The 24,967-nt window shown below is 41.4% G+C and overlaps 1 protein-coding gene across 3 annotated transcripts in view; it reads right to left on the bottom strand.

The window, feature by feature from the left end:
- Nucleotides 1-24,967, bottom strand: part of DDX24 (DEAD-box helicase 24) — a 39,269-nt gene that overhangs the window by 10,837 nt on the left and 3,465 nt on the right. Inside the window, exon 1 of one of the 3 annotated variants that reach the window (XM_072116283.1) lies at nucleotides 301-454. The exons of 1 other annotated variant lie outside the window; for it this stretch is intronic. The gene's annotated coding sequence lies outside the window, so the exon portion shown is untranslated. Of the gene's footprint in view, nucleotides 1-296; nucleotides 455-24,967 lie in introns of those variants that run through there. One more of the 3 variants, XM_072116284.1, reaches the window with a different exon arrangement.

Here is a 24,967-nt window from a genome sequence, read left to right as displayed (position 1 = left end):
AAAGGTAGCAACGGAATATTGGACTCTAGGTCTGGTAAGAAATCAAGGAAGTATTGATCCTCCATAACAACATCACAACACATGAGAACATAGGGAAGCTTCAATCATGTGAGATGGATGTAACAAGTAAGACCAGAGCAACACAGCATCTGTATCATTTATGTATAGATAAGACACCCAAAGCCATTCTATAAAGAAGCAGCAGTGCAAATATGGTAAAGTATCCTAACATACACCTGACTGGTGGAGATCAATTGCTTGTACCAGAGATCTCGTCTTATTACAAAGGTCCTTACCCACCGATTACAGCTGGGGAACGAATAAGAAGCGATCACTGGACACACGTAAACTGAACCGCAGCTGATGTACGACACACGCTGCTCACATGGAAGTCGCCATTATGCCTGACGTCATCAACAACGGCCAGAACTAGCTTTATTAACAGCTAACATTCCTTACAGACTGGGAGGTGTAGGAACGTGGCTGCGCGTGTAGATGTTGCGTCCTTCCTTCTACTGGGTAACACATGTTCCGGGTGTACTAAGTGCGACTGGTACTGCTCATAGGGATTACACTCCGAACATAAAAAGAAACACTAACATGGGGCATTTAACACTGCTGTGGACAAAACAATTTATTTTCCTGTGTAGCATCCCGAAAAACATAGTTTTCCTTTTAATTAACATATTTATTTTTATAATGTCTTTACTAACAGAAAAAACAAGCTCTCAAAAGGTTTTTTCTGTTATAAATCTTACAAAAGTAACGTTATGTGAATATGTACGATTACTGTAATACCCATGTGAAGCAGCAGTATTATACGCCAAAGCTGTACTCACTATTGGTGGAGTCACTGAGTACATACACTGGCCATCAACATTAGAGAATAATGTATGATCTAGAAAATATATATGATATATGAGCACTTGATTTTTTTTTAGAAATAATGTAATCTCTGTTGATCAACATTTGATGGACTTTTTGTAAGGGTAGAACCGTGTTTTACAAAATCCCCAATGTATATAAAACCTTTATTTGGCAAAATATGTGATAATCATAATTAGAGAACAGCAATGACTGCAGCCCAGATAAACATGCCAACTAAATTTTCTGGAAGTTACAATAATGAGTAGGACGTGCACAGACCGTTGCTGTGAATGACTTCAGCACATCTGCGGCCACAGGACATCACTAGTCTCTCACTACGGATGCGCATCCCCAAAACATATGCATATGGTCCACTGGGCCCCGAGCACATCTGGGACAGACGTCATCTTGCCTGATTCCGATACGAAACAGAAAGAAAGGGGTTGTATATAATCTATGAATAAGAAATACATGGGAAATCCTTAATGCTTCAGCAGTTGAAACCTGGGGGACATCAGACAATATACCATCCCACTGCTCTCCCGGGATGGGCCTGCATCACAGTTCTTTTTAAGATTAAACAGGAAATTCTTTAGCTATGCTTACAGTAAGTAATTATATAGTAAGTAGATCAGATCACCAGTCTCTCCCTTTGCAGCTGTTATGGTGATCACAGGAGCAGTGCCAGTTGTATGCGTTGTCATGGTTAATTCAGTAGTCCACGCATGGATCAATTGCAGAAATATATAAAACTGACTATGTGTCCTTGAACACCCTGTTTAGATGCTATTGATGGACACATTGAACTCCTGCTGACTCCCAGGAGCTGAAGCCCTCCAATCCAAAGAATTCCGGGAGTTTTGGGTTTCTCCAAATAGTTGGTGGGGGGGGGGGGGGGCATCCATTGACCTCTGCTTGATTTTTTGCCCATACCTTCACCATGAGAAAAAGAGTGGGGGCCCAAGACCCTCCCAGCCCAGAGCCAGCAAGAGAGGTGTGTGGGATGCTACCACTCCTCCTAGATCCTCAGCTCCCTATCCCCTTAGATGTTGCAGCTGCAAGGCTAGAAAATATACCCAGGGTTTGGGGGCTGCCAGACCTCCAGCCTCTTTGGACCTTTGCAGTGTTTTATATTTTATCCAACCCTTTACTTTTTCAGAACAACTCTCTAAATAACTGGAATTTGTAAAAATATCTGAGAGGAATTGGGGCATTAATAACATCTTAATCAAAATGACTCTACCAATCACCGAAAGGGGCGGCTTACATCATGCCGATATCTTGGCAACAAACCTTGCAAGCAGAGGAGTCACATTTAGCTGTACATATTCATGAGCTCTAGCACAGACCTGAACTCCGAAGCATTTAAATACTACCGTCGATCTCTCCGGCAAGGAGTCAATAGGCATCAACACTGACTTAGTCCAGTTTACTTGGAGTCCGGAAAAATCCCCAAACTGACTAATTACAGAAATGGCTGTTCCTAACGATGTCTCTGTGTCACCCAGAAACCGCAGCAAATCATCCAGCTAGGACAGTGATGGCGAACCTTTTAGAGACAGAGTGCCCAAACTTCAACCAAGTCCCACTTATTTATCACAAATTGCCAACGCAGTCTAGCATTTTGATTCTTTCTGCTAACAAGAGGTTTGGTTACTACAGAGTGGGCTTTCAGCTCTTAAACATTGTAAAGAGCTGCGTGACGGCTTGTGTTCTGCGTAACAGATTGCACTTCATAGTGATGGTATTGAATATTCCATGCCGTGTACTGGGAAGCGGGAAAAAAATTCCAAATGCAGTGAAAATGGTGAAAAAACGCATTTGCGCCATTTTCTTGTGGGCTTGGATATTACGGCTTTCACTGAGCGCCTCAAATGACATGTCTACTTTATTCTTTGGGTCGGTACAATTACGGGGATAACAAATTTAAATTAAAACCTCCTGTACAAAACTTTTTGGGGGATTTTGCCATCTTCTGGCGCTAACAACTTTTTTATAGTTTGGTGTATGGAGCTGTGGGTGGTGTCATTTTTTGTGGCTTTTGATGACATTTACAATGTTATCATCTTAGGACTGTGCGACCATTTGATCACTTTTTATAGAATTTTTTATTTTTTTCAAAATGGCAAAAAAGTGCCATTTCCGAATTTGGGCACAATTTTCCGTTACGGGGTTAAACGCAGTGAAAAACCGTTATCATATTTTGATAGATCAAGCATTTTCGGACGCGGCGATACCTAATGTGTTTATGATTTTTACTGTTTATTTATATTTATATCAGTTCTAGGGGAAGGGGGTGATTTGAGTTTTTAGGTTTTTTTTTTTATTATATATATTTTTTTTTAAACTTTTTGTTTTATTTTTACTATTTTTCAGACTCCCTAAGGTACTTTAACCCTAGGTTGTCTGTAAGATCCTATCATATACTGCCATACTACAGTATAGCAGTAGATGGGGATTTTATGCCTCATACATTACAATGTGCTGATAGCACATTGTAATGCATGGGTTAACCCGAAGTATCCTCGGGTCTTCGTGAGACCCAAGGCTACCATGGCGATGGATCGCCACTCCCCGATGACGTTTTCAGAAAACGCATATGTTTTTAAAAAACGGATGCATTTTAAACAGACTGCTTAAAAACGGACCAAAAACGGGTTCAAAACGCCATGTGTGGCATCACCCTTAATCTGCAGGGTACTTTACATTACTTATCTCCTGTATATTACGTTGTGTACTGCACTCACTATGGGGGAGATTCATCAACCTGTCAAAATGACATGGCAAAATTCTGGAGCACCAGAATGGGACCGTTTTTTGGCAATTTTCTGATTTGTCCAAAAAGAGGGGGCACAGGCGTTTTGAACCTGGTTCTGGGCTGTTTTTAAGCAGTCCCTTAAAAAACGAATCCGTTTTTGACCCGTTTTACCAATTATCTTAATTAAAATGGGTCAAAAACAGATGCGGTTTTTAACGAGCTGCTTAAAAACGTGTTCAAAACGCCTAGTGTGTCGCCGGCCTAAGGGTGATGCCACACGGCACATTTTTGGAGCGCTTTAAAACATGCGTATTCAGTCCGTCTAAAAACACATGCATTTTTGGATGTTTACCATGCGTTTGGCTGCTTTAAACCTGTTTATCTTCAAGTGTAGGCAAACATATTAAAACCAGCCAAACACATGTAGAAATTCAAAAAACGCATGCTTTAAAACGGTCCAAAAACGTGACGTGTGGCATCACCCATAGGGTGCATTCAGATGTGGCGTTTAACGGATATGTTTCAAATCACACTGCAACAGCTGTGTTAACGATTGTGTTTTGTAAACGCAAATGTTAACATCAAATCAATTAGGCAAATCTCTCTTCAGCTGTTGTATTGCGGTTTGAAAAGCATGATGATGGCAGTTTAAGACTGTCAAGTTCTACTTTTAGACCTCCTCATTTTTTTGGCACAAGGACTATTTTCCACCCGGCCAGTCCCCAACCCCATCAGACAGCGTTGGCTAAGTATAAGAACATCACCAGAGAACATGCAACCGGCCACACTTTGTAGTTTAACAGGGCTTTGGCTGGAAACCTACCATCTGGGATCTACTAAGGTAGATGTGATGGTATGTTGCTTAATAGTGCCCCAACCCCCATCCTTTTTTTGTTTAAACTTTCAATCTACTAGAACCTAGTAAAATCTTATCTGTTATTTATGTAGATTTTTTCTAGAGCTATGGCTACTACATGCTCCAGTAGCCTCTGTTCATCCCTCTTACCATCCTGTCTTTAGCACGCAGCTTGGGCCTCAGCTTCAAAGCCAGAGTTCTGCGCATGTACCTTATAGATTACTGTATGCATAGATAAACACTGGAATCCTTGTAACAGGCAGAAGTGACAGAATTAGTGTCAAAGATCTGTCCTTTTAAAAGCATTGCTCTTATTCCTAAATAGTTCCTTTCCATGATTGCAATGTTAACAAAATCAGTTTATTATATTCAAATTCCCTGATTTGAGTCAAAATATAATAAGTGAGTCCTGCATATTAAATTTTACTTGAATTGCCCTGCCTCCTCGTTCCCGATTGGCAGATATCACTGTTGTCATGGTGCTGTATGGAACATTGAGAGAGAGCTCTTGTTACATCATTAGCCAGTTCATGACATGTGACCAGGGATATGTCATCTAGGTCCTTTACCCAGTATGATTTGCATCATCTACCACATGTATGTATCTGATCATATGAAATCACAGCATGCCTCCTTGTATGCATGGGGAGGAGTAGAAGTCCATGCAGGCATGTGGTGATTACATGTGTTCAGATATGTACATGGGATATACATTGCAAATGGTACTGGGTAAAGGACCTTAGATGACATCACCCTGGTCACATGGCCATGGGAAGGACTAGTTTTATGGGCCTTCTGGAGGAATAGGTGGGAGGGGCATGCACACACCCCCTCTGATGTCAAGTAGGATAACATAATGTTGATGTTTGGGATTGCAAGGGAAACCATTTTTAGGTTAAAGAAGGGTGGCCTTTAGTTAAAGGGGTATTCACACAAAGACAAGATTATTAAACATACTCAGGGTAACAAAATAACACCTTCTCTAATTCACTGTTATTAACAAAAATACAGCAATTCACAGACATAATCCCAATCTGGTGTATACAATTTTGTTTGCCCTGGGGATCCGACCAAAAATCAGAAGTCTAGGGTTGGGCAGAAAAGATTCTTCTCCTGTCTGACGCAGCAGTGAGCACCTCTCTGCATTGCCCCCTCCTCTTGCAATCAAACACGCAGACAATTCCTGCTGACACACAGCAGAATGAGGAGAGTTAGGCCCCTTCCACACTAGCGAGTGTGATGCGATGAACTCGCATCACACTCGCAACGCAAGCTGCCGGGAACGCACGGCCCGAACCCTGCACCGCGGGAGTGAACTGACATGCTGAGTTCACTCCCGCGGTGCAGCGTTCGGGCCGTGCGTTCCCGGCAGCTTGCGTTGCGAGTGTGATGCGAGTTCATCGCATCACACTCGCTAGTGTGGAAGGGGCCTAAATCTACAAGCTGCAGACAGATAAGGTCCTTATCCAGGTGAGTAGGAGGGCAGCACAGCAGAGCTGACAGTATATCTTATGGCTGAAGTAGCAGAGCTGAGAAAGTCAATGTGTGTTATATGAATCTCACAGATATCATCTCTGACCTGTCTCATCTGTCTTTTACTATGATCAGATACTAGTACAATGTTCAGAAGCTAAATGAAAGTGTATATAAACCTGGACCCTGATAATCTAAGCACATTGTCAGCATACAGCATCTTGCAGCACTATATGGATCATAATGTGTCTGCTTAGAGAGTCCCCACCCACATTCTGGAATTTTACATTGACCATCACTGAGTTATAGGAGCTAAAACAGCAATAAAACTGAGTAAAATTTTAAAGCAAGGGGTTAAAATGATCTTTATTGTGTAAACATCACTAGGGGATTGAAATTTGAGAATTGTCTTCCATGGGCAAACCCGTTTAATAGAGCTCTATAGGAAGCTGTTACTAGCTGTATTTGTGAAAATGTGGTGACAGACTCCCTTTATCAAAACTAGATGACCTCCCCATTACATAGTGAGTTGGCAAATTGCCAAAAAAAAACTGGGCAACTACATAGTGGCCATAACAGCAAGTGCCAGGCAATATAACAGTATGTGCCAATCACAGCCACCCCCTGACTGACCACTCGTTTGACCTAGAACTCTACACCTAATATTATTTGTTCTTCTCTTCAGATTGGATGCTGATTCAGTCCCAAGAGGACACTATCAGCCCCCATTTCCTTCTGAAATCTCATTGTTTTATATAAATGAGGTCTCTCTGGGTCACTTCATGTTGTCCATTGCTAGTTAGAATAATGATGCGCATTCTGCTATTCTTCTCACTAAAACTGATAGATGCCCATGGAGGAATTATCAGGAGTAATTTAAGACTATGCAGTCTTACTTTAGACCATCTATTAGTTTGTGGCACCTGCGCTAGGACGTTCCCCCAATACTCGAGCCACACCCTCTTGTATGTGAAAACTGCCCAAACATGATCAGATGGCATTTCAGGTAGAAAATACTCCAGAATTATGTCGTGGACAGATTAATAAATCTACCCCATTCAGTAAAACCTTTTGTTACTAGTTGCTATTTGCCCTAAATAGTTTAAGAAACTCTGGCCTAGAGATGTCCTAGTATTATAGGAATGGACATTTAATGGATGCCATATATAACTAGATGATGCTGCAGGACAGATGTTTGGGTTGGATGTGAGGTCTCAGACATAGGGTTATGAACTGATGTACAATGGGGCTGCATTACTGATGGGGTTTTCTCTTTAGAGGTAATAACTGCATTAATCTGTGAACTGGAAGATGTTATCTGTTGTTGGCAGTCTGCATTTCCTGGGACCCAGAACAAACAATAAGACATTGTCTGTCTTTTCATATCCTATTTGTGCAGAGAATACAGGCTGTTTGTTAGTACAAGGCACCTAGGAGACGCGACCTGAACCTGGCTCCACGTATGACTCTAATTATATGTATCAGCAGCTACATGTACGGGTAGCAGAGCAACACTGCTGCCTCAGGATGCAGCACAAAGTCGTGTTCTGATAAAAACCAATATAAACTACCAAGAGTTTGAGAAAAGATAAAGCAAAGTGAAAAAGAAAAACGGGGCCCTCTAATCATTGGGCACTGCGAGGATCTGCACACTCATAATGACTTCACAGGGAGCCCACTCAGAGGTAATTTTACCATGGGATATATCCAGTTTTCTGGTATGTAAAGCACGACCAAAGCTGTATTTTAAACCTACACCCATTTCATCACACCTTCCCCATTTGAGCAAGTTTTGGAGGACATGGATTTTACTTCTTGCACATGGAGTATCCGGGGATATAACAGTATTATAACAAGATCAAATATTTGGAAAGAACCTAAATTATAATGGTTATTTTCCCTTTAAGGGTGGTGGCACTTGCAGCGTTTTTGTTTTTCAGTCCATTAAAAACCGCAAACGTTTTAAAAACGTATGCGTTTTTTTGAAAATGCATCAGTTTTTGTCAGTGTTTTCCAATTATCTTAATTAAAAACGTACAAAAACTGATGCGTTTTTAAAAAAAACCTTTTTTTTAACGGGCTGAAAACGCATGACTAAAAATGGGTTCAAAACGCCACGTGTGCCACCACCCTTAGTGCCTTTGATTTACGTGTAGATCAAAGCTATAGGCTGCTAGCAAAAAAACATCTGGTGGTTTCTGTCGTGATCTCTGTCCGATTTTAATATTAGTTATGCTAAGTTCAAATCTGAACCTGAATTGAGATGTGATTGTACACCATAGTAAATTTACCATCAAAATCAAGCATGAGCACAACACTCCTGTTATACGTCTGCTTCTAGGGGGTATCACTTTTAATACACAGGTCCCTGCACTGGGAAACACTGTCCTGCCAGGTAGATGATGAGGGCTGTTATATATTTGTACATGCGCGCATAGAAGGGGCTCCCTTCTTTATTTACAATCTGCCTATAGAGGCCTACTACAAAAAGCGGCTTTGTTTGCAGCAGCATATCCTCACGCTACTTCTACATGTATGGGAGACCTTAATATGTTATTGCACCCTCTCCTAGACAAATATCACATGCAACAGGATCAACAACCATCACCAGCATCGAACATATTAGAACCCTTCCTCATGGAAATGGTCCGGCTTGACTTCTGGACGCACTTACACCCAACAGACCAAGTCTACTTGTGTCGTAGTGCAACCTATAACTCTCGGTCACGTATAGACTACATAGTGGGCTCAGTGACCCCATCAACGTGCATAAAATCTATTAACTATCTGCCTAGGGGATCATCAGACCACTCCCCTATATTATACATCATTAATGGTACCAATCATTCAGCAGTTCATAGACTTCGTATACATGCTTTCTGGCTGGACCTTCTGGGACCACAACAGCATAAACCAACACATCTACATTTTTGGGGGCACACCAGGGAGACAGGTTTGGGGGAAACACAGTGGGGGACACTGAAGGTGTCCTCGTTCAGTCCTTCAAACGATACATCAAAAAGGAAGTAGTACGTAAGGTATTGGAAAGTGCAGCAGAATGTCTAACGTCAGAACAAACTTACATTGTAGACCCCTCCGACAGGGACACCTGGCTACATAATGGTCATCTATATTTAAACACACTGACAAACAGAGCTAATACCAAGCTATTTTATTATAAACAGTCTGCAGTCTGCAATTCGGCCAAGCTCCTGCCTCACATAACCAAACAAAGCTCTGCTTTCCCCCCTATTCTACAAATTATGGACCAGGATGGGACAGTATTGCAGAGCCAAAGTGATATCGAGTCCAGGTTTACTCAATTCTATACTGATCTAGATGCAACCTCCCTAAATAGGACCCAGATGGCTTGCCAAAGGAAGTATATAGCTAATACAAAGAATAGCTACTCCCTATACTTTTAAAATGTATGCTGAATCCTTTCTAGACGGGAGACTGCCAGGTTCTCACTCAGAAGCCACGGTAGTTGTACTGCTGAAAATGGACAGAGACCCCTTGGAGTGTGGGTCATATAGGCCAATAGCCTTACTAAATTCAGATTACAAAATCCTTACCTGGGTTCTGGTGACCAGACTGAACATGGTTATATTGTCACTTATACACCGAGATCAATCCGGCTTTATGCCAAGTCGTTCTACTACAGACAACTTAGGACTAGTGCAGGTACTAGTTCAACCTGGTCAATGGGGGGGGGGGGAAGGGGACTGGGTCCTGGCCTCTTTAGACACCAAAGCATTTGATTTGGTAGAGTGGCCCTTTTTAGATGGAATGTTTGGGCCTTTTTAAATTTGGACCCAATCTTCCGTAAATGGATCTTTATGCTCTATAGATCCCCGAGAAGTAAATTACTACTGAATGGCTTCCTCACCTCAGAATTCCATCTGCACCGGGGAACACGCCAAGGGTGCCCGCTATCCCCCTTCTATCACTCTGGTGATAGACGTTTTAGCCATCAAACTGAGAAGGGGTCCAGAGTATATGGGGATTGTTGTGGGAAGTAGGGAGGATAGGGACGACTTACATGCCAATGACCTACCCCATGGAGAGGACCCGAAACGTTCTCTGGCCTCACAGTGGCCACCCAGTTCAAGTATTTGGGATCATGATTACTAAACTTCACCAACATTCCTTACAACATATTACAGCCCCCCTTAATAGCCTTTAACAAACTGAAATACAGAGCATGGAAGTCACTGCTCCTTTCAGTCGCAGGCCGCCTAAACCTAGTGAAGATGATAATTTTACCAAAATGTCTGTATATCCTCCAGCATGCTGCGTTGCCGGTCCCCAAGAGATTTTGTGGAACTACACTCCAACACTGCCAAATTTATATAGGGGAACTCCAGATCGAAACTTAGCTTACAAACTCTGCAAAGGCCTAGAAAACATTCTGGTATGGAGCTCCCCGACTTCTACTTGTATTATCTAGCAGGTTAGCTGCAATACTTATTTCACTGGGTCATGCTGGGCGACTTCTCCAACTCTGAACAGGTGGGCTCTTACCTTCTGGTCCATATTAGAGGGCACCCCCAGATTGCAAAATACCCATCCACAGGCTTGATCTGCAGGTCTGGCAACGGACGAAGCAACTCACATATTTTATGGATACCATAGCCCAAATGACTTTGTGGAAGAATGCGGCGTTGCCACACAAAGAAAACCTGGAGGGGTGCGAAGTGATGGAGGCGAGCAGGAATATGTCTTCTAGCAGACATTTATACCAATGGTGTACTGGATTCCTTTTTAGATCAAAGAGCGAAACATGAATTAGACCAAAATTGTTTCTACAAATACTTTTAACTTTGGCATGCCCTAGGCTCCCAATTTGCAACAAAATCACCCACCGATATTCAGGCATTTATAGAACACAAGGTCCATGGGTCTTAATTTCGTCTCTATACACACACCCGAATGTGCAGAAAGCGGAATACTGTCCACCACACACCCTGACTCGATGGAAGCAACTTATACAATCACCCGCGGAGGAGATAGGCTCCGACTTAGTGACCTCCCACACCAGAGTGTCCCCATCCATGAATAATCGTATTACGTATGATAATGGATGATAATCGTATGACGTATATTGTACATATTTGATCAGGCATACCCTGGTATGGCATGGATAGAGTGCATTCCTCCGCCTGTCCTAGATGTGGCTCCTTGGAAGCTGATTTTATGCACATAATATGGGAATGTGACACAATAGCATGATATTGGAAGTGAGTCACAGACTTTCTTACAAACCTTATTGAATTGACTGTCTTTTGTGTGCCTGAAGTGTGCCTTCTAGGAATTCTATCTGAGGAGCAATGGACTCGTTACCATCCCATTTTCCTACAAGAAGCATTATTCATTGCAAGAAAGTTCATTGAACTACAGTGGTATGACCCAAGTCCTCCAACTGCGAATGTGGAAGGCGCAACTTATTAAAATGCTGGTAGTATACGAGGCCCTCATATACTAAAACATAAAATGTCCAGACAAGTTTGAAAGGATGTGTGACTCGGGTGAGACACACTACTCACGACTCAGAACGGTTCTGTTTGAGGCACAATCTGCTAGTTGATGAATAACCAATGTGTTAAATGGTATATGGTATGGATCCCCCATGTTCGAGATCCTGATGATGTGGAGTAGGGAGTCCCCAAACTAAAAAACAGTTACCTGGACTTACACCCAGTCATTAAGTTGGCCACTAACTGAAATGTATCAATTCCATTCCAGGCACCACAAAACTACTGCTATTTGACTCACCCTGTCATTTTTGTTTTAAGTGTTCTATGACTGTAATATGACTTATGCATACTATGTCCCAGTTGGATATTCTACAACTGCTATGGATTTACATGCAAAACAGTGAAGGAGAGCGATTGGAAAGGACTGCTAACTAAATATAATTCAAATGCCTCGACTGCCAAGGAGGCCAGGTTTAACAAATATAAGAAGATGACCACAATCACTGTGCCTGGATCTATGAGTAGGTGTCCCTGGTTTATCATGCTTGAGTTTGATGGTAGATTACCTTTAATAACCCTTATGAGAGTCCAAACGCCCCTAATTGGTTGCTTAGTTGAATAGGGAGAAAAAAGGAGACACTGAACTTAAGAGAACCTGTCACCAGTGACCTCATTTTCACGACAGGTTGCAGAAGCACATCACACCTGCATTGCACACATAGCTCTCTGCCTTTTCCAAGCATTTCCATTCCAATATAATTGTGTTATAACTTACCTTGCACCCTGACAGAATCCTCTGTGTAGTCCCAGGGGTTGGGCTTGGGATGGATGCATTTCAAAAAACAATGTGTGACTTGTCTGTGCTACTCACTCCTCAGCTCTTGGCCACCACCTGTGTGCTCCTGTACAGCTCCTCCCTCCTGCTTCTTCAGAGCTCACAGCAGTGGTGAGCTGACATCAGTGTGCAAAGGCAATGGAGTATATGCCAAGTAAAGACACTTTTACAATAATACAATTTGAAAAACCAAGATACAAAACTGATGTGTTTTGGAAGGATGCAAAAACGCAATGAGAAAATGCAACGGAAACACCACGTGTGTCACCGGACTGAAGAGTGCTGTCACATGATAGCACTTTGGTTCCATTTTTAAATGAATTCACAGCGCACTGGGGCATGCCAGTGCCGATTGAATATGCGTTTCTAAGCAAACGCATGCGATGGTCAACCAGCACCCATTGTCTCATATAGTCTATATGCAAAACAGCGGGAGCTGGGCGTATATGATCAGCCCGATAACGCAATGTTAACGCATGTGTTAACAATATGTTAATGGCTGTGTTATGTAAACACAAGTGTTAACAGCTGTTTAGTTAGGCAAATCACTCTTCATGCGTTAAACACGACGTGTGACCACACCCCAGGGTGTGGTCACACGATTCGCTCTTGGTGCGTTTTTAATGCATTGAAAACACATATGCTTTTGAACATTTACCATTGGCTGGTTTGGATGCATTTTTCTTTATTTCTGGAAGTGTAAGCAGCTGGGAAAATGTTAAAAACACATCAAAAACTGATTTGAACCAACCAAACGCACCAAGAAAGCACAGTGTGACTGCATTATTAGTGAGAATGGGTCCTCCATTCTCATGATCAGTAGGAGTGTCAGCGGTTGGGCCCCGAACGATCAGGTTGTAATACAGCCTGCAAGGGCACGTTCAGATGTTGCGTTTACATTATCTTGAAACGCATTAAAACAGCTGAGAGGTGATTCACCGATTTCCTTATTGTTAACATTTGAGTTTACAAAACGTAATGTAAATGTGACATGTGAGCGTGGCCTAATAGTACCTTATACAAGTCTGTAATGTTTATGAGTCAGAGCAGGTGTGAGGAGGGGAGATTAAATGGAAGGGCGAGTTCCCACATGGTGTTTTTGTTGCGTATTTAAACGCATGCAAAACCAAAGTGGGAAGGGGTTTGCCCAAAATGCAAATGCATTTCCAGTAAAAAGCATGCATTTCATTGGAAATGCATATGCATTTGGGGCAAATCCCCTCTGTGATATCATATTTCTCTACAGGCGCCATCTTGCAACCGAACGCCATCTTGTCTTAGCCGGGGGTCATGTTGTCCACATTGTTAAATGTCTATTCATCTCACGAATCAAACATCATTTTGAATCATCTGCTGAGAGACAGTTCTGTCCTTGACTCTTGTCCTATATTTTTGCTTCATCAACTGCTTATCTTATGTTTTGGCCTCACCGTGGAGCCATCAGTCTTCTTCTCATGACTTCTAGTAAAAACATTCTGTCTCCTTGGAGACAGTGCTCTGATTGAGAAATAATATGTAAAGTTCATCTGCATGTTTTGGAAAAGTGAATTTATGGGGAGATATTCAATCTGGCCAATAGCATTGCAGTATTTTATCACCTTTTCACACCCCTATGCAGATCATTTTCTGTCATTTATATATGCGGTTGCGCGCTTATAAACATTGTGAGTCTGCATTTTCTAAGAGACTGGAGTATGTGTCTTGGTGTCTGCTCTCATCCCAGTACCAGTAGCCATTTTGGTTATAGCCGTCAATTCGGAAGTCACCTTATAACTGAGAAGGGTTGTTTGAGTCCTTGATAAAGATCTTTAACATATTCCATTTGCATTTTGAATGTGTTAAAAAACAAGACAAAAACAAGACAAAAACAACCCATGGGAACCCACAGAAAAAAATATTTAGAGACATTTACAGACTTGTATAGACTATGGGGCACATTTACTAAGGGTCCGCACACCGCATTTCCGTCGGGTTTCCCAACTATTTCTAATTTGCGCTGCATTTAACAGGGTCTTTTGGCGCCGACTTTCATGTTACACAAATCGGGGCGTGGCCGTGGACAACCCGACTGATACGGACTAAGCGTGGGATTTAAAACTCAAGACGTGCACTCACATACACCGGGAAGAATAAGTTGAACTCCGGCGGACCTGAGCCGGGAAGCGACACATGCAGGATATCGGGTGCACGATCTTAGTGAATCGTGCCGGACTTCATCCTCGTCGGACAGTGCGGATCGGGGATCGCGACAGGACCGGTTAAGTAAATGTGCCCCTATATGTAGTATTTTAGAAGGGGCTGATACTAGAGCCTTCAGGCTATTCCAGCAATAAGACACTTAGCTCCTATCATTCAGATACAGCACAAGGATCATTAGTGGGCAAACACCTAACGATTTTCTTTTCTTTGCGACCTTGGGAAGACGTTGCTGCTCCTTCTCACAGAGGAAGACTAGAAGATCATGTCTATAAGTACTTGACTTATTAAATGCATTGCGGCTGCTGCAGTCCTAAACGAAAGCTAAATATAGCAGCTTTATAAAAAGAAGCAGAGCTGCAGATTGGGAATGTGTTTCTGCCAAACTCGCACTCTCTCCACACTGGTAGTGATGGGTCACTTTGCTCTTCTTAGTGAAGTAGGTGCTCTGGAGCTGATCCAGTCAGCAGTTCCTGTCAAATTACAGTGAAGAGGGTCGGGTCAGGCAGGAGGACAGGACATCTGATGTTTTTTGGGGTCTCTCCTCTTTTCACTTGACCCATCCCTTTTCTAATAAAATCACCCTGCACAAGTCATTTCCGGGCAGGAAGCCGGTCGCTTAGTAAACTCTTTTCAGTGAGCAGAGCCTAATGATCCAGCTCACTGAAAAGAGTCGGAATGCCCATAACTGGACACTTCATTGTGTTTCCTCTTTATACCACTGCAATTTCAAAACAGAGTATATGGGACAGAGCAGGACAGATAAGTAGAGACGTATTCATAACCTCTTATAAATTTGGTAGGTTCACAATAACACAAATATCTAAGGATAGCATAAGAGTATCAAGCCCTTCAAGACTTTATTTTGGCCTCTAGGATGCGTCCCCTTTTTTCAAATCTGGCCTGTGTCACTATAAGTGGTTGTAGCTTTGGAACGCTATTAGATATCCAGGGGATTTTGATTTTCTTTTCTCGTAACACATTGTACTTCAAATGAGTTCAAAAATTTGGATGATATCTTTTGTGTTTAAATAAATATGAAAAAAGCAAAATTTGGTAAAAATTTGGAAACGTTCTTTATTTTCAAAGTTCTAAATTCTCTACTTTTGATGCAGATAGTCATAGCACCCAAATAAATTCATATCTTACATTTCCTAAATGTCTGCTTTATGTTGGATGGTTTTTAAGATTCCACATATTTTACTAGAATGTTTTGAGGCTCAGATTTGTCTGCATTTTTTAAAACTTTTGGGAAAATCACCAAAACCTGTATTTAGATGGACTACACAATTTTTAATTGACTGTGAGAGGCCTAAATAATAGAGAGACTCGTAAATTACCCCAATATGGAAACTACACCCCTCAACGTATGAAAAACCACTTTTAAGAATGGCAAATGGAGGTGCGGTCTACAAATTGTAATATTCTTTGACAATACATTCATTTTGGGTGGAAAATTAAACATTTGCAATGGATTAAATGAAAAAAAGGCTCCACAAAGTTTGATATACCCAATTTCTCCTGCAGTGTATAAGGGGTTAACACTCACGATCGGACCCGGCTCTGATTGTGGGTGTTAGAGCACGGTGTTAGCTGTGATATACAGCTGACAGTCGCTGCTTCTGGTGCCGGTTCTGTTTGCGAGCCGGTGCCAGAAGTGGGATGTTGGCCACTTTACCTCATATATTTTGTAATCATGTAATGTGTAAGTGTGGGGGACAGGATATAAGGTAATTCACCAATACACATCTATTATTAGTTCTACACCGCTTTCTAGAGTGAAGCCTCCTGTTTTTTTTACCTCACCAGCCACACATTCCTGTCCATAAAATGGCTGCAGATGTAGGGTCACGTGATCTCAAACTACCGTTTGTTTATGGACAGTTAGAGATCACATGACCCTTCATCTGCGGCCATTTTATGATCAGGAATGTCTGGCAGAGGAGGTGAAAGACAGGAGGCCTACATATCAAGAAAGCAGAGCAGAACTATTAATATGTTAAAACTAGTGATATGCAAAACTGATGCATTTTACAAGGATGCAAAAACACATTGAAAAAAAATGGCACCAAATACACCACGTGTGTCACCGACCTCAAAGATTTTAAGTTAGAAGTAGGGTTCCGGCAGCACAATGAGGCAAATTTACCACAAGGCAGGCATTCCAAAGTCTTTCCTGTGCCACTAGGGGAAAGCATTGTTTTTTTTTTTTTTAAATTTTTAATTTCCAACATATTTTTGAAAACTCTCACTTCATAAATCTGACCACCACTTCTGGAGTCTGGCTCAATTAACAAACCTTCACAAAATGTCTAGACCATCCAAGGAAATTAACATAAGAAATGTTATCATACAATAGATATAGCCAGCAACACTGCTAGCGCCCAAGTAACCCGTAAAAAATCCTTTAGGAAATCCAAAAAAGTAGTAGCTTTTAGTAACCTATTAACCCCTTAAGGACGCAGCCATTTTGTAGCTTAAGGCTCAGCCCGATTTTTTGGATTCTGACTTGCTTCGCTTTATATGGTTATAACTTTTGAACACTGTTACTTATCAAAACGATTCTGAGATTGTTTGTTCCCCACATGTTGTACTTCATTTTAGTGGTAAATTTTGGCTGATAAGTTTTGCGTTTATTTACAAAAAAAAAGAAAATATGATAAATTTTTTGAAAAATTTGCCATTTTCGAAATTCTAAATCATTGCGTTTTCAGGCAGATAGATTTACCACCTAAATAAGTTGCTGAATAACATTTCCCATTTGTCTACTTTACATTTTCATAATTTCTGAAATGTCTGGATAATTTATTTTGATGTCACGCGGCTTACAAATAGAATATCGCTTTTCCGGATTTTCAGAATTGACTATTTTGGGGATAAATACAGTTTTGAATGAAATTTTACATGTTTAGCATCAAAACCCCCTATATAACCAACCCATTTTCAAATCTGCACCCCTCAAGCTATCAGAACCAGCTTTTACGAAGATTGTTAACCCCTTGAGATCTTCATAGTAATTGAATCAAAATGGAGGTGAAATTTAGAATGGTCATATTGTTCCCTTATATGTTCATTTAGCACTAAAATTTACACATTTCCAAAATATAAAAAGAGAAAACCCACCATACAATTTGTTCTGCAATTTCTCCTGAGTGCAGAGACCCCCCACATGTGGCTGTGACTTGTTTTATGGGCGCACAGCGAGGTACAGAAGGTAAGGAGGGACCTGCAGCTGCCAGGATTTTAGTTTCCTCATTGGCCCCTTTTGAAGGCTATAAAATGTTCGCTTTTTCGTTATTTGGGCCATGTGACGGCATTTTTTTTGCGGGACGAGATGCTTTTTCCATTGTTACCATTTTGGGGTTGGTATCACCTATTGTTGAAAATTTAGGAACTTTTTTTGAGGGCAGGAGTAGAAAAGCATCAATTCTGTACTGGATTTTTTCCTTTTTTTTTTGGTGTTCACCGTATAGACTAATAATCATGTTATCTTTATTCTATGGGTCGATACAATTACAGGGATACCAGACATGAATATATTTTCTTACGTTTTACTAAATTTGTCAAACAAAACCCTAATGTGGGGAAAAATCTATCATTTATGTATTGCCGTCTTCCAAGTGGCATAACATTGTTACTTTTTTGGCTACGGAGCTGGTTGATGGCTTGTTTTTTGCGGGACATGTTGTACTTTGCACCAGTATCATGTTTGAGTACATATGCTTTTTTGATCGCATTTTATAGCATTTTTTGTGGGATTGAAAAGGTAAAAATCATAATTTTTGGAGGGTTTATAACAGTTTTTTTTTACGGCGTTTATCGTGGGGGTTCAATAATGATTTACTTTTATTCTACGGGTTGTTACGGACGCGGTGATACTATATATGTGGGGTTTGTGTTATGATTTAGACTTTTTTTTTAGTTATATGTCTCTTTATATGTTTTGGGGGTTTGGGGCATTTTTAGTGATTTATGACTTTATTTTTTTATTGAATAACTTTTTTTTTTTAACTTTTTCACTTTTATACCATGGGACATGAACAAGCAATCATCTGATTGCTTCTTCATGATAATATTCTGCAATACTCATGTATTGCAGAGTATTATCAGTGTCAGCCTATACACTTGCATAGGCTGGCACTGTGCCAGTAAGATGACGTCACAGACGCCATCTTACCGGCAATTCTTGCAAGTAACTCTGGGGTCCAGATCGGACCCCAGAGTTGCTATAGCAACGATCGGCGCCCCCCGAAAACGGTTCGGGAGTGCCAATCGTGGGGGAAAGATCCCCCAGATGCATGTTAGATGCTGCGGTCGCGCTGACCGCGGCATTTAACGGGTTAAGCACCCGCGATCGGAGACAACTCCGATCGCGGGTGTTACACTGGGGTGCCGGCTATTAGTTACAGCCGGCACCCCGTGTTTCCCGATGCCGGTTCGGCTCTGATCCAGAGCCGAGCCGGCATAAGCGCCGTGGCGGATATATCCGCCACTGAGCGCTAAGTCACTGCGCTCCGTGGCGGATATATCCGCCACGGAGCGTGAAGGGGTTAATAACATTTTAGTTACAACCTAGAAACAACCAGGGATGTGATGCTCGTCATCGTTTAACATGAAGGAAGCAAGTAGTGAGCTGGAATGGTTTTGCAACTTTTTTAACAGATTTTCACCAAAATTGCAACATTTTCATACATCTAACATCTGGAAACTAATGAGAAATAAGACGCAACAGTGAACAAAAAGAAACATGAACTTTTGGCAACAAACTCCAAAAAGGTGCAAAAATGCTATAATGGCACACACAAAAAAAAAAGTTTGAAAAATGCCCCCATCATTTTCGAAAATTAAAATAATGAACCCAAAACACCTGCAAAAGCTTCATAAGCATTTTATGTCCCTCAGGGCGTGTTCACACGTTACGTTTTGGTTTTCATGAGGAGAGGTGATTTGCCTACTTACATTACTGTTTACTGTAAACACAATATTTTCCAAAAGTGTTAACAACAAGCACATGTTAACACTTTGTTATCATGTTTATCATGTGTTTTGTAAATACAAATGTTAAAAATAAATGTTAATGTAATTAGGCAAATCACCTCTCCTCAGCTGTTGTAATGCGTTTCAAAATGCAATGTAAACGAAACAAAATGCAATTTGTGAACGCGGCCTCAATGATATGTTCTCACCCATTATGATCCAAACCTGCCTTTGGTTTCACAAACTGCATCTGAAAGACTGAAGATTTCAATACACTCTGAGGGCACTTTCACACGATGCGTTGCGTTTTTGGTGCCTTAGGCTGGTGGCACACATGGTGTTTTGAACCCGTTTTTGGGTCGTTTTTAAGCAGTCTGTTAAAAAACGCATACGCCCCTTTCTTGTGATGCCACCCCCATTTTCCCAAAGGCCACGCCCCTTATTCGGACAAGTCGGAAAACTGCCAAAGAAAGGTCTAAAAGCCTTTAACTGTGGTGCAAGGTATTTTAGACAGTGTTTTGGCTCAAATCCACCAGAATTGTGACGCAAGTGCATTAATAAATCCCCCCCCCCCAATGTAAATGCGATGTTAATGCATATGTTAACAATGTTTCAACACATTTGTTTTATTAAGACAATGTTAACATTATATTAACTGTTACTTTTTTTAAAATGCAAATGTTAGCAGTAATGCAATTAGGTAAATCTTAGGCATTTTATACACTCTAGGCAGTGATCATCAAAGGATAATAAAAAAAAAAACTTTAACACAACAGATTGATAAATGCAGGGACCTCTCATTTACGACAGGATGACAATAAACAGACTAAAAACCTGTGAGGAAACACAAGTGAGTCCTGGCTCTAATCTGCTTGTGGCCTCCAGGTCAGAGATAGGGGTCATGAAGCTGGCATGAATGTTAAGACACACGCCGCTATTCCATCTTCGTGGGGAATGTTAGAATGTACAATTCTGGCCACCATGGATGTGGAATCTCTGTACACTACCATTTCTCACAAAGATGGAAAAGCGGGATGTCAGGCACACATGGAGAAGCACAACCTACCAACAGAACTGCTCACAGAACTCACACACAGCTATTTCTCTTTTGGAGAGGATCTGTACCTACGATGTATGGGGACATCAGTGGGTTCAAGGTGTGCACCACAGCATGCCAATCTTTTTATGGCTGAACTGGAAGGTGCTTACTTATCCACATGCACCACCAAACCCATGATCTACCTCCGTTATATTGATGACATTCTGATCATCTTGACTGCAGGTGAGGAGGCCCTAATTCAATTCCATGAGGGTTACAACAATTTTCGCCCCACCATCATTCTGAAACTAAGCTATTTAGATAAGGAGATCCAACCTGAGAAATAACAGCTTCCACCCCAAACATACCAGACAATCTATCATATACAGCCAGGCCATACGCTACAACTGTATCTGTTCAGACAAGAAAGACCTGGAAAAACACCTCCTGGAGCTCAGGTCTGAATTTCTCCAGTTGGGCTACAGACCAAAAGTGACTGACAACCAAATAAGAAAAGCAGCAGCCATCAACAGAGATGATTTACTCACATATAAGGAGACCCAACTGGAGGCCAGAGTACCCCCAGTAGTCACTTACAGCCCACAACTGGGGATCCTACATCACATTGCCAAGGAACTCCAACCGATTCTGCATAAAGACACAAGACTAAAAGAAATATTCCCAATCCATCCTCTCCTGTCCTTCTGGCAACCACCAAACCTGAAACAACTGGTTGTCTGGTGTACCCTGAGACCCCCATCAGAAAATGGTACCTCACCCTGCCAGCACATTTACACAGGTGACCAATTCCCATTACCTCAGTACTAGTATTCTTGAAAGCTCACCACCAAATATGCTCAGTTAGCCTCAAAATGGTATCGCCTGATTTCTTCACTCTTCTGTGAAAATGTTAATACACAAATGAAGAAATGAAGAAAAATAGATTCAAACCAGCCAAACGCATGGTAAACATGCAAAAACGCATGCAATTTCAGTGCCGCACGCTGGAGAGGTGAGCAGCGAAGTACGACGCCCGGCCGTAAACAAGGGGAAAGATAGAACATGTACGGATGTACTTGACAGATGTCCAGAAGGCAGTCAATGACACTCTCCACATAGAGGATAAGCCACAAAATATAAGTGCTTAAGAAGCTGGCTGTTCACAGACGGTTTTTGGACGCGTTTTGAACGCAACTGGGAGGGGCTTTTACATGCAAAACACCTGGTGGTCATTCCAGAACAATGGGGCAGATTTATCAAGCTGTCTGAAAGTCAGAATATTTCTAGTTGCCCATGGCAACCAATCACAGCGCCCCTTTAAAATATTCATGAACACTGGTAAAATGAAAACTGAGCTGTGATTGGTTGCCATGGGCAACTAGAAATATTCTGACTTTTAGACAGCTTGATAAATCTGCCCCATTGTTCTGGAATGACAACCAGGTGTTTTGCATGTAAAAATCAATCACCTCCAATGAAAGCGGGACCCGCTGAAATGTATGTTGGGAAGGTGGATGTTATTGCAGTTAATGGGGACCTATGTATAGCTACAGTAACATTTTTGTACATTTTTGTAATGTGTAAGGGTGATGCCACCCGTGGCGTTTTGAAGCCCTTTTTGGGCCATTTTTAAGCAGTCTGTTAAAAAACAAATGGTTTTTTTTCGCTCATTTCTCGCTCACCACCTTCAAAAATCCATAAATCTATAACTTTTTCATTTTTATGCGTACAGACCTGTGTAAGGGCTTATTTTGTGCGTAACAAATTTTACTTTCCCGTAATGTTATTTATTTTAACATGCCGTGTACTGCGAAGCTGGAAAAAAATTCCAAATGTGAAATTTTTTTTTTTTTAAAACGCACGTCACGTTCTTGTGGGCTCAGTTTTTACGACTTTGACTGTGCGCTCCAAATAACACCTCTACTTTATTCTTTGGTTCGGTACGATGGCGGTGATACCAAATTTATTCAGGTTTTATTGCGTTTTAATACATTAAACGACTGTGTACAAAAAAGAAAAACATTTTTTTTACCATCTTCTGACGATAATAACTTTTTCATACTTTGGGGTACAGAGATGTGTGAGTTGTCTTTTTTTTTGCGAAATGAGCCGACGTTTGCATTGCTAACATTTTGAGGACTGCGCGACATTTTGATCACTTTTTATTCAATTTTTTATGTGATGTAAAAAGGTGTAAAAGTCGCATTTCGGACATTTGGCCACCATTTCCCTTCTCGGAGGTCACTGCCGGCCGTAATCGTTTTTATATTTTGATAGATCGGGCATTTTGGGACGCGGCGATACCTAATATGTTTGTGATTTTTACTGTTTATTATGTTTTTGATTATGATTTGAATTTTTAATATTTTATTAATTTTTTAAACTTTTAGAAAATTTTATTTTTCATTATTTCTTAGACCATCTAGGGTACATTAACCCTAGATGGTCAGATCGTTCCTACCATATACTGCAATACTTCTGTATAGCAATATATGGCATTTTTGCATGTTATGCGTTACAATGAGCCACGGCTCATTGTAACAAATCTGCAGAAGCCATTTAGCCTCACGTCAAACAAAGACCCGAGACTACCATGGCAACCGATCGCCTCCCCCACGCGCCGCCGTCTTTTAAATTCCGCCATCGACTTTGCCGGCGGCAACGGAAGGGTCAATAGGCGCGATCGGTGCAAGCACCAACCGCGGTTATTAGCGGTGGGGGTTTGCTGCAATATGCAACAACCCCCACCCTTGTATGAAGAGGACTCAGCCCGTGAGCCCTCTTCATACATACCCTGCACCTCTGCGCCATAGAGCTACGGAGCAGAGCATTAAGGGGTTAATTAAGATAATTGGTAAGTCCGGTCAAAAATGGATGGATTATCAAAAAACACATGCGTTTTTAAAAAATCGCATGCGTTTTTTAAGACTGCTTAAAAACAGATCAAAATCGGGTTCAAAACGCCACGTGTGCCATCACCCTTAAACGAGAAAAACTGAAATATCGAATGGTCATAAGTATTCAGACCATTTTCTGTGATATATTTATTTCACATGCTGTCCATTTCCTTCTGATCCTCCTTGAGATAGTTCTACTCTTTCATTGGAGTCCAACCGTGTTTAATTAAACTGATTGGACTTGATTAGGAAAGGCACACACCTGTCTATATAAGACCTCGCAGTGCATATCAAAGTACATGAATCATGAGGTCTACGGAACTGCCGTCCTCAACACACACTGTCCTCAATAATTCTTAACTGGAATAAGTTTGGGACCACCACAACTCTTCCTCTACCAGGCCGTCCAGCCAATCTAAGTAATCGTGGTAGAAAAGCCTTAGTGAGAGGGGTAAAGAAGACCCCCAAGATCACTGTGGCTGAGCTCCAGAGTTGCAGTAGGAAGATGGGAGAAAGCTCCACAAAGTCACCTATCACTGCAGCCTCCACCAGTCGGGGCTATACGGCAGAGTGTACCGACGGGAGCCTCTCAATGCAAGACATATGAAAGCTGCATACAGTTTGCAAAAAAAAAACCACATTAAAGGAAATCAACCATGTAAAAAGCATAACAATCCTACAAATACTCACCTTTGCTACTCTTTATGTTGATCACCTAGAAATCAAACTTATAATTAGCAGTCTGGAGCGCAGGGTCAAGATGTCCGGCGCTGCGGGCTGCTAATTATGAACACCTCCGCAACTTCCTCGAGGTGACGTCACACGAGAGGGGGGATTTTAAGCCTAGTGACAGACAGCGCCGGGATGAAGATGAAGTGGAGTATCTATAGGTTGTTTTATGTTTTTTACGTGGATGATTTCCTTTAACCCCTTACCACTGTCGGGTTCCGGTGCATGGAAAGGGCTCATGGGCTGAGTCCTCTCTATAGCCGGTAAGTGTCATCTGCATATTGCAGCAAAGACTTACCGGTAGCATCTGTGATCGGTGCTAGTATCGATCGTGGGTGTTATCCCGGCGATCGCCGCCGGAAAAGCTGCTGGCAGCTTCAAGTAGATGGCCGCGCAAAGGCGCCATCTTGCCGAGGATCGACACTCCCCATGACTTCATCAGGGAGCAGTGATCTGTTGACATGACAGCCTTGCGTCTTCCGATCAGCACATTGTAATGAATGAGGAGGAAAATCACCATCATACTGCCATACTGTAGTATGGCAGTATATGATAGGATCGATAAGAAAACCTAGGGATAAAATACCCTAGGGAGTCTGAAAAATAATAAAAATAAAAAAAGTTAAAAAAAAAATTATAATTAAAAAAACCTAAAGATTCAAATAACCCCCCTTTCCCTAGAACTGACATAAATATAAATAAACAGTAAAAGTCATAAACCCATTCGAAAATCAAAAATGGCACTTTTTTGCGATTTAGAAAAATATAAAAAAATCAATAAAAAGTTATCAAAAGGTCATACAGTCCTAGAAATGCTAGCATTCTAAACATCATCGAAAGGCGCAAAAAATTGCACCACCCAC

Source organism: Engystomops pustulosus, chromosome 7 (genome assembly GCF_040894005.1).
Source record: "Engystomops pustulosus chromosome 7, aEngPut4.maternal, whole genome shotgun sequence".
Classification (NCBI taxonomy): Eukaryota; Metazoa; Chordata; class Amphibia; order Anura; family Leptodactylidae; genus Engystomops; species Engystomops pustulosus.
This window is presented reverse-complemented; position numbering and strand designations above follow the sequence as displayed.